The following is a 9,860-nucleotide window of genomic DNA, read 5'->3' as shown; positions in this document are numbered from 1 at the left end:
GATATCTCGGCTCAGTGACTGGCAGCTCCAGGTTCTTACCAGCCTGGGAGGAGTGTGAAGCTGCCTCTGCCCATGGGTGTTTGTGAGACCTCTTGGTGTATTGTCCTTCAGGGAGCGGCCTCCAGTGAAAAGCCGAGGAAAGCCTGTAATCAGATTAAAGGCTGCTGCTGCGGAGGGGAGGAGGAGTGATCCGGACAACCACCAAGTTCTTCTAATCAGTACCTGCCATTGAGGAGACTCCGAGGGGCTAAATAACGCAGCAGGAGGGGAGGCGGGGGGCCAAGCCGAACAGACAAATTGGCCTGTTGTTGGAGCAGCATAATAGGACAATGAAGGAGGGGGGACATAATCAGTGTGTATAGAGTGAGAGAGAATAGGTGCAATGGGAAAAAGGAGGAGACCAAGAAACTCCAAAGGCGAGATCCTTGTCCCAATCTGCCCTGGCAATTATATCACCTTTGTGAGCTGATTGGAGCGGGCTGCAGGCACCATCTGGACCTGTACATACACACCAATAAACCTGCATTCTCTCATTGCCTGTTTTAAGTGGCTGCACCAGGTCAGAAAAGAGTTGATGAAGAGCTCTTGTGGGCGGAATGAACCCCGTCTTGTCCTTTTTGCACATTGTCAAGTTTCAGTCAGACAGTAACAGACGTACAATCACTCTTTGGAGGAACAGGAAGCACCCGGCCTTGCAGTTAGAAAAACATGATGATCAAATCTACATGTGACGATGGCATCCTGCTGAGTGCAAGCTGTACATTTATTTTCAAATTGATCCTCAACTGAGATAGAGATGAAATCCGTATTACCACCAATACTGGAACAACTGATAGAGACACAGAGATTAATATCCAACGTTGCCTATATCAAAGGCAAAAACTTGCAAACCATACGAAGTTCTCCCCAATACATGACAAAGACAAAGGTTACAACAGTGTCCTGAAGGCAAATGTAAGAGAGGACGCCCCAAGAGCACCTAGAGGCGCATGAAGGATCAACACCTCGCATGGGGCCCTCTCCAGAGCAAATTGACAAGAGTCCATTTGTAGAGGTCAAAGGGTAAAAGGTCAAGGGAAAGAAGTAAATATTCAAAGCATAAGAGCCCAAGGTTTTGAAAGAGGAGTGTGACAAAGAATGTGAAAGAAACTCAGTAAGTTGCGTTCATGACATTCTTCATTTTGATGCCATAGTTTCATAATTGGGACAGGCCTTTACCGCTATGAGCAAGTCACTAACCAAACAGCAAATACACATTAAATCATGTAAATGTATTGGTTTAGACTTGAGTGAGTGAGTAACTGAAAAGACGCCAATAATTTCAGCCTTTATATTAACAGTTACATAACAAATTCACTCTAATTAGCCTGGTCTATATATTTCTAATTGACGAATGGCATCTGACCATGAGTATTCCGCATTTTTGACAACACATTGATTTTGCCTCAAAAATACAACTTACACCTGTAAAGCACAGTTTAAATGCACAGAGACACACACGTTAATGTGACAGTACTTTTTTTTCCCTTCAGCTGTAAGACCCTTGAAACAATGTAATAACCTGAACATTGAATCGGAAGTACATGGCTTTAGTTATGCAGCATTGGCCATTGTATATGAATAGTCACTTTTCAGTACATTTGGATAAAACGTTGTCTCTAATGAAGGCAGATAAATGCAGTTTGTATTTCACTGTTAAAATACTTGGACTTACTATACAGTCCAATCCAAATGGGAGCCTTTCTCCCAGAATTGGAGGGAAAACTTCAAGGACAGGGACTGAGGGGTGAATCTCCTGGGATTCTCCTGGGAAGGGGCTGTTTGGAGAATATGCAACAGCATATGTATTGTTGGGCCCCGACTCGCCACCCTGGAGAGCTCCAGGTTCCCACGGTCCGCTCAACAAACAAACCCCCCACCCCGCCCCCAACAGCACCCAGCAGCATGCAGCGGTGATGTCATTAATTACCATCAAAATGAGCATGACAGCGAGTGAGTGTGTCCGTGTGTGTGTGTGTGGAGAGAGAGAGAGAGAGAGAGAGAGAGAGAGAGAGAGAGAGAGAGAGAGAGAGAGAGAGAGAGAAAAGAGACCATTGTCCTTTCTGAAATAAAGAAATCTCCACTGAAGCATTGTAAAAGGCAGAAAAATGCTCCAGATTCAGAGATGTTTGAGTGAGAGCCAGCCTGTCACATCTCATCAGAGCCCACAAAACCTGATCCACGGCTACACAGACACACTGTGGCCAACAGAAAAGGCACGAAGACTCAGTGGTTTGTGTGCTGGCCTCGGGAACAGAAGTAATATTACTAATGTAAATGTTTAACCTAACACCTCTGTCAAGTTTGTCTATTCAACACTTGACCAGGATCATTAGAGTGGCTACAGTTTGGCTCTCCATGTGCACTGGATTATTGCTGAATGTGCAACAACATATGGGAATAGCTACTGTTTAATCATTGTTTGAAAAGAAGTGTTAATTGGAGGCCTTGGTTGGATTTTGGGAGTAAGACAAACAGCAGTGTTCTTTGTGATTCTGAACAGAGAGCAAACAGTTTAGAGACCTGTGTCCAAGTCCTGCACTTCAAAAAACCCACTCAGCTGAAACCTCCAGCTACAAACAGTGGATCCAACTGGGTTCATGCGAGTGTACTGCGCGGATACTTCAAAATGAGAGAAAACAAACTGGGTGTAGTTTTCTGTATATACTGTAGTACAGCGGTTCTCAAACATGGCTGGTGGTACTTGGGCTTCTTCTGGTGACACTCAGGGTCATCTGCATTTCGAGACTTTGCTCATTTTAATAGACACTATTTAATTTATGCTTTAGTCATGCATTAATATGATGTAGACATGTTTTAGACGCCATTATGTCTAATTCAGGTCCATTTTAGAGCCGTCCTGATTTGATCTTGATCAAAGCCTGGCAGGACTTTAAAGATGATTTGTTTTATATTGTGAAACGCCAGAAAAATTAACACTATATCTATACATTCTTTTTGCATAGCATGTATTATGTTGAATTGCAGTGTCCCTGTCAAATAAATAAACGTTTGAGAACCAGTAATGTAGAGGACGTCGTTCCAGCAGATGGCACCACAGTGACACTGCTACATCATGATCCATGATAACCATAGGACCTGTGTGCAACCAACAACAGTCTTCACATAATAGAAGATAGTACTATTTTGTGATTAATATTTACCCCACCCCTCTCATAATATGTCTTTAGACCTTATAGGGCACGTCTTAAAATAGAACATAAGCTTTGAGACAGAGGCATTTCGACATTATAGCCAAATATATCAATAAAAAGGAATAATAAATGATATTTCTCATCACAGAGCGGCTAAAGCAGGGGCTTGAGACACATTAAATGCCCATGATTGGGACTTAAGGCCTGGTTAAAGCTGTCGGAGAGGCTGGGAGCCTCAGAGCATCACTATTCATGTCTGAGATGGGTCAATAGGTTGTGGAAGTTCACAGGACCTGATGCTATTGTTATGCAAACGCAAAGTACAAGAGCTAATGCTTACTCAGTTGGAAGATATAAATGACTGAACAATCATGTGCAGCCCTCCAGACACTAGCCCTGTCTGCTGCGGCTGCTCAGCATTCACGAGCTGGTGCTGCTGCTTCCTGCTACACCAAGGAGCGTGCACAGCTGCTGCGCGCACAGAGGAGCGCTTCTCTGCAAGAACAAGTTCGTTAGTTTGGGTTCACTTATTATAGAGGAGCGAAGCAAACCCATACAACCACTACAATTTTTATGCTACAAGTAAAAATATGCCATAAACGACTGCATCATGCGAGTGCGTTTATCTTTGCCCCCAATGGTCAATATAATGTAGGCTATCAAAACCTCCTTATCTGGGCAGAATAAATGGACTGGCGTGAGAGGCAGCACCTGCCGCAGCTTTGGCTCAGTGTGACCACTTGCACTTATAGCAGGGAAATGTGCTATTAATCATTCACATTAAAGGACTTTTCTCATAAATTCCAGAATTAAACAGAGCAAGAGCAGGTGCTGTGACTGCAGCTGAAATCTGTGTCTCTTTTGTGGACTTCAATTATGGAAGTGACATGCACAGTGGGACCACTTCACTGGACTGCACACACATCATACTGCAGGGGAAACTATGGGCTACGTGATATTTCTGTATTTTGTGGCTAATTGTGTAGGTTATCGGCTAAATAATGTAGGCCAAAATTGTGGACTGACAGACAACACCCAAACTTTCTTTCTAACCCTTTTGCCAATTGTGAACGAAACCCGCTTGACAAAACACTATTAAACAGGTTTCAGCAGTTTAATGTATGGCACTGGTGGATATTTGTGGTGAATCTGAGCAACAGGCTGCCAAACAACGCGCCGCGTGCTCATATCTGCCCCGGAGAAGCCCGTACGCGTGTCTGTGGCTTTGGGGTCAGCCTGTGCGCGGGGCACAGTCCCAGGAGAGGAAAGGTCACGACTCCGCTCTCCAAAAGGCCAGGGTCGTCGGACATTACAACTTTATTAGAAAACATTGATGGATAACTGAAGAGTGTGACTGCCACGCGTTGGAGGGCTTTGACCCGACCTTGAAATAAAACAGGCCTAAACAATTTTGAGGTCATTCGATGCAAGCCTATTTTTTATTTAGGCTTTCTGATTTATTTATCTGATTACAAATGCACAATATAAATCCCTACTTTTTGAAAGCCTTTTCACTGCCTATAGGCTATACAAACGACAGATAATGTCTTGGTTTTATAGCAGGCTAAAGGCGAGCAGTGGGGTTTACACAGTCTTTATCATGCCTCAATTTACAAGCCCATGTTTACAAGTGAGTCCATAACCACGGGATTTTTCCAACACTTTCTCAACTCCAGCTGTTGATTGTGCAACTGTAGGCCTACAGTCACTTTATCAAAGCAGCACTAAGGAGGAGCTATCAGAACAAGGTCTGCTTCTCCTTTAAGGCCATGGTTCTCAAACAGTGGTGTGGGTCTGGTGATGGTTTTTCTTATGGGATAAACCAGCACCAGTAGAGCCGGTCGGGGGTTTGAATCCCGATTCTGCAGGTGCAACACTGTCGTTGTGTCCTATGGGGTGAGAAGCCTCGACCCAAATAAAAATGTAATTGGTCTTATATTGTATGAAATCTTGCATTTTCCACAAAGGTTTTTATTGAACAAGCAGTAGATCTGCCTTTAAGACTGAGATTATGATCAATACAACCCAATAAAAAAATATTTTAACAAACTCCGGTGGTGTTTCCATGCAGTTTCTGATGGAAAATTTTAAAAAGTTCACCTTCCAGGGTCTGCACATATTGGTGTATGAATGAGTTTGAATCGGTGTGTGGTTCATTGCTATATAGATAAAAGCACAAAAGGATGTAGATTGAGACCATTTGCCATTTGTTCTCTAGGGTCAAAAGCTGTTGTTTTATTCATCATTCATCATTCAAGTATTTATCCTAAATAAAACAATGTCTAATATATACATCCATAAGTTGGTTTGATTTATTGGACTTATAGGAATTTATCCTAAACACATAATTACATTTTTGCCTAAAAGTGTGGCATTCATCATTTATTTAAAAAATATATATTTTGGGCATTTTTAGACATGGTTTAGTTCGAATTAGGTCTTGGTCTACTTAGAAATCCATTACAACATTTTTGAAGTCATTTGGCTGAACCACTGGACTATGCTAACAAGTTTGAAATGCTTGTTAATAGCTGATAAATGAATAGAAAAAAACACAAAGATCAATCAACAGATTTTATTAAACATATCATTTAATTGACAAAGATACACAGAATAGCTTTGTTGAGAGGTCATGTGGAGTTGCTCGTCTGCAGGCCCAAAGGAGAACTTTTAATGATGCCTGATGGTCCCAGAGGTCACACAGCCCTAAAATACACAAAGAAGAAGACAGTGAGTTATATGTCGCTTCATAGTTTTCATTTTAATGAGGTTGCATCCACCACCATCTGTAGTTTAGAGACTTAGAGAGATTTATTTTAGACCATGTTATTTACTTGGAAAGCTAAATATTTTCCTTAGGTGGTACTAGTTTTAGAACCACTGGGACTCATCTGTGCATCACCACCAGTGCAGCCATGGCTCCACCAGATTCACCCAATGATCCATAAGAAAAGGAGCTGGACATTTTAATCCCATGGAGAGATGTTGCTTTTTTAAAATCAATTTTCCACCCTCTCGCGGATTTGCAGCAGAGCATTGTGCGTTCTTTCATTAACGTTCTCCTATATCTGCCACCAAAGCCCCCCAAAGACAGCACACAGTTTATGCTAATGATTGGCCTTTCATACTTAAACTTGAATGAGACCTTAACAAAATCTGTCTGTCTGCTATTGTTCATCTCACAGACATCTCCTGTTTTAGATGCAGTATTCTAGAACTTTTTTGAACACAGTGCTTTGTCATATGTTGGTTACTCCCAACATAAATACTTTGGCACAGGTCTACAGCCTAACACGCCGGCCTATTCTCCTGCTTATTCCAAACCACTTTCTTTCAAAAGTATTTCAAATATAAAGAGAAAGAAGTGTGTATGGATGGCCAGGCTAACTTGACATTTCTTTAGACTTCAGCCCTAAAGGACATTGTGGACATATGGAGTATTAAGTGCTGCAAACATATCCATATTCTCAAACTTATATATATTTTTCTTTTATTCCATAGATTATATCAATGTTTCCTTTTTTCTTTAAGATACAAATGCCTATTTAGTTTATTTTAAAGTGTAATCTTAAAGTGTGAAGTGTTTTTTCCCTCTAAGTGTTGAAGTAGGCGCAAATATTATGTAAATGAGGCATATTATAGCCTTCAATGTGGGACAGCGTAGTAAAAAAGTTAGACAGGGCGGGGCTTGAGGGCATGTGAGAGGATGATGAATGTGTTATGCTGCAGTTCCCAGGGTCTGGAGGGTGTCTGAGAGGGGAGCGGGGTGTCCAGGCCCAGCTGTTGGGGAACCCTAACTTGTGTTTGTCTGAATCCGTGTGTTTCTCTGACAGGCTGTTCTTTTCAGCAGCACATAGCTGGGACGTCCCGACTGCTGCCATAACAACACCCCAGCCCCTCTGTCATAGTAACGACATGCGGTCACCTCTGAGAGCGCGACAGGGGACAGGAGGAGGGGAGCAGAGACACAAGTGGTTGGAGGAGAGACCAGACATGGGCGGTATGTGAACTTGAACTTGACTGACAGTTTCTGTGAGAATGTAAGGCTTTGAATCCAGGAAACCAGCTCAGATTTGAAGTACATATTGAAGATCATATGGACTTTCAAAACTGCCATTACCTCTAAATTTATATGTTACTGTTAATCTGTTAATGTTGGAGTCTGATACTAAAATACAGACTTATATAGGACTGTCACGATAATTACTATATCGACTTATCGTTCAATAAATAACAGATAAACTATATATTTTTGGGCTCGATATTTATCGTCTATACATTTATTAGCATTTCCCTTATTTTTTCTTTGTAAAACTATGATTTCTGACTGATGCAAATTGAGTTACATTATATTTCATGTTTATTGCAGCTTGTGTGGTATTTACGTGTGATGATGCACTTTTGGAACAAAGGTTTACAGTCATTTATACGACGAGAGTTGACAGTATCCAGTATCGATTGAGTCAATAATATCGTTTATCGTGATACTTTCCTGCCTCAATATATCGAACTTCAAATTTGTTATCGTGACAGGCCTAGACTTATAAGCCTTTAGAGGAAGTACTGATACTTCTTTGTCACATCACAGGCAAAGCATGGAATTTACCAAAGGTGGATATGAATGTTTAAAACACACATCTAATGAAGTGGGTCATTATCAAAAATATGTATATTTTAATATAGTTTTTTCAATATCATTGTTATGAGTGTAGATTTATGTTTCTGATTTACTCTTAGACTCCAACAATGAAGTCTGCTTATTGTGAGTAGATTTTGCATTTCATTTGAATAGTTTACAATTGCAATTTTTCCCCCATAAAATATTTTAAATTTCTTATCAATCCAGGGAAAAGCTCCAAAAACAGTGTACACTTTTGTGCCGGCCCTTCAAAGCCAGTCGAGAGGATTTGCACCAGGACAGGCACAAATCCATCGACGTATGTAAATGCAGGTCGATTTGCTGTGGTAACATCTTACATGTGAATTTTGCTATCTGTCTTTCCCAAATCAATATTCAGGTGTCTATCTCCATCCATCAGCCCCGAAGCCAGTCTAAATAAAAGGGGACAGGTCTACGGCAGAGGTCTGCGGCTGCGACCCACTCGACCATGGGAAAACAGGGGCTGTGAAAGGTCCCCTGTCGCTACTACAAAGCCAAGAACAAGCCATGGCAGAATAATCGTGTTTATCCCCAGATTAAGACGGGATTGCAGCTGTGGTGTCCTTAAAAAGGGGGGGGGGGCATGGGGTACAAAACGGCCTCAAGAGCTATAGCGGCTCCGGCAGGTTCAGGACAGATAAGTGGCTGTGCTGTTAATAACTGTGGGAAAAAACAAGGCAGGGATTATATGGACTGGTATTTTAGATATGGGCCCTCTGACATATCGGTGTGGGGTCCCACTTTATATGAAAAAGATAAATAATATAGATAAATAATCTATCAGTATTTTACATGTTATATGTATTTTCCTTAATCTTTTGACCGTTCACTTGCATAATGTCCATGAATACAGCAAAATCATCCAACCCCAGTGCGACTGCAGGCTCACACTTTATTTCACATTACAGCGTTTTATGAAATTAAATTGTAAAACGATGTAAAGCTCCTTGACACCGGCCCAAGTACCAAACACTGTACTTGCAAAAGGTCTAACAAAGATATTATTAAAGCATGCACTTCATCACATGATATGGAAACTGCTAATTATTTCATTTATTGTGACTTTCTATCCTCCAGCTTATTGCAACACCGCAATTATAGCTCAGTGTAGTTTTCTGCTTTTCTTCGTTTGCACTTCTCTGTTATACTCAGTAATGAGACAGTAATAAAGTGTAGTTAATGCTGATGGCTGAAATTTGGTGCTAAAATTAATCTGATATTTTTGTCCAATAGAAACAACCCACAGCTCCTTTCATTTCTCTTTTTCATATCAATTATGGTAATGAGGAGGACTCAGCATGGCCCTGAATAATGTACACCATATTTACTAACACAAAAACTATTTAAAACTTATTTATTTGCACATAAGCCTGAAAATGTATTCTTTTAAGTTACCATATGATGGGTTTCTATTTTAGGCCTGGTGTGTTTACAGCTGAACCGTGTTGGCAGGAGTGTAATTCTTATTGATTATATGCTAATAATAAATGCTTTTAATTTCTGCTGTAGCCTTCAAAAACATGTCAAGGCCAATACAATATGTTTTATATAGAAGTTTCTGTGAGGCCTTTGATTGAGGTGAGTTCTAGTTTTATTCGGATTAGATTATTAGCACAAGGAGAATTTATAACCTGCATATCAACAATTCAAATTATCAATTTGTTTTGCTCAATAAAGGTGCACATCTGATTTAGTTTAAAAAAGGACATCATATACCTGGTCTGTAGCGCTATCAAGGTCTAATCACGGCCCTTACGGTATTGTCTGGCTCATGCGGACCTCAAAAATTTTGACTTTTTTTTCCTATGGTAAAATACAAGTAGATGTATTTCTTTGTAACTTGTGGTAAAATAAATGTGTATATTATTATGATTGTGAGAGGGTAGGTGAACTGTGTAGCTTTAGTTTAACACTGACAACTGTAAAAAGTGAGTAGATACACTGTGTTCTGGTTCCTTTTTGTTTGCAAAATTAACTTTCAGCAATTACATAAATTCATTTATGTG

The sequence above is a fragment of the Gobius niger genome (assembly GCF_951799975.1).
Source record: "Gobius niger genome assembly, chromosome: 4".
In the NCBI taxonomy this organism is placed as follows: Eukaryota; Metazoa; Chordata; class Actinopteri; order Gobiiformes; family Gobiidae; genus Gobius; species Gobius niger.
This window is presented reverse-complemented; position numbering follows the sequence as displayed.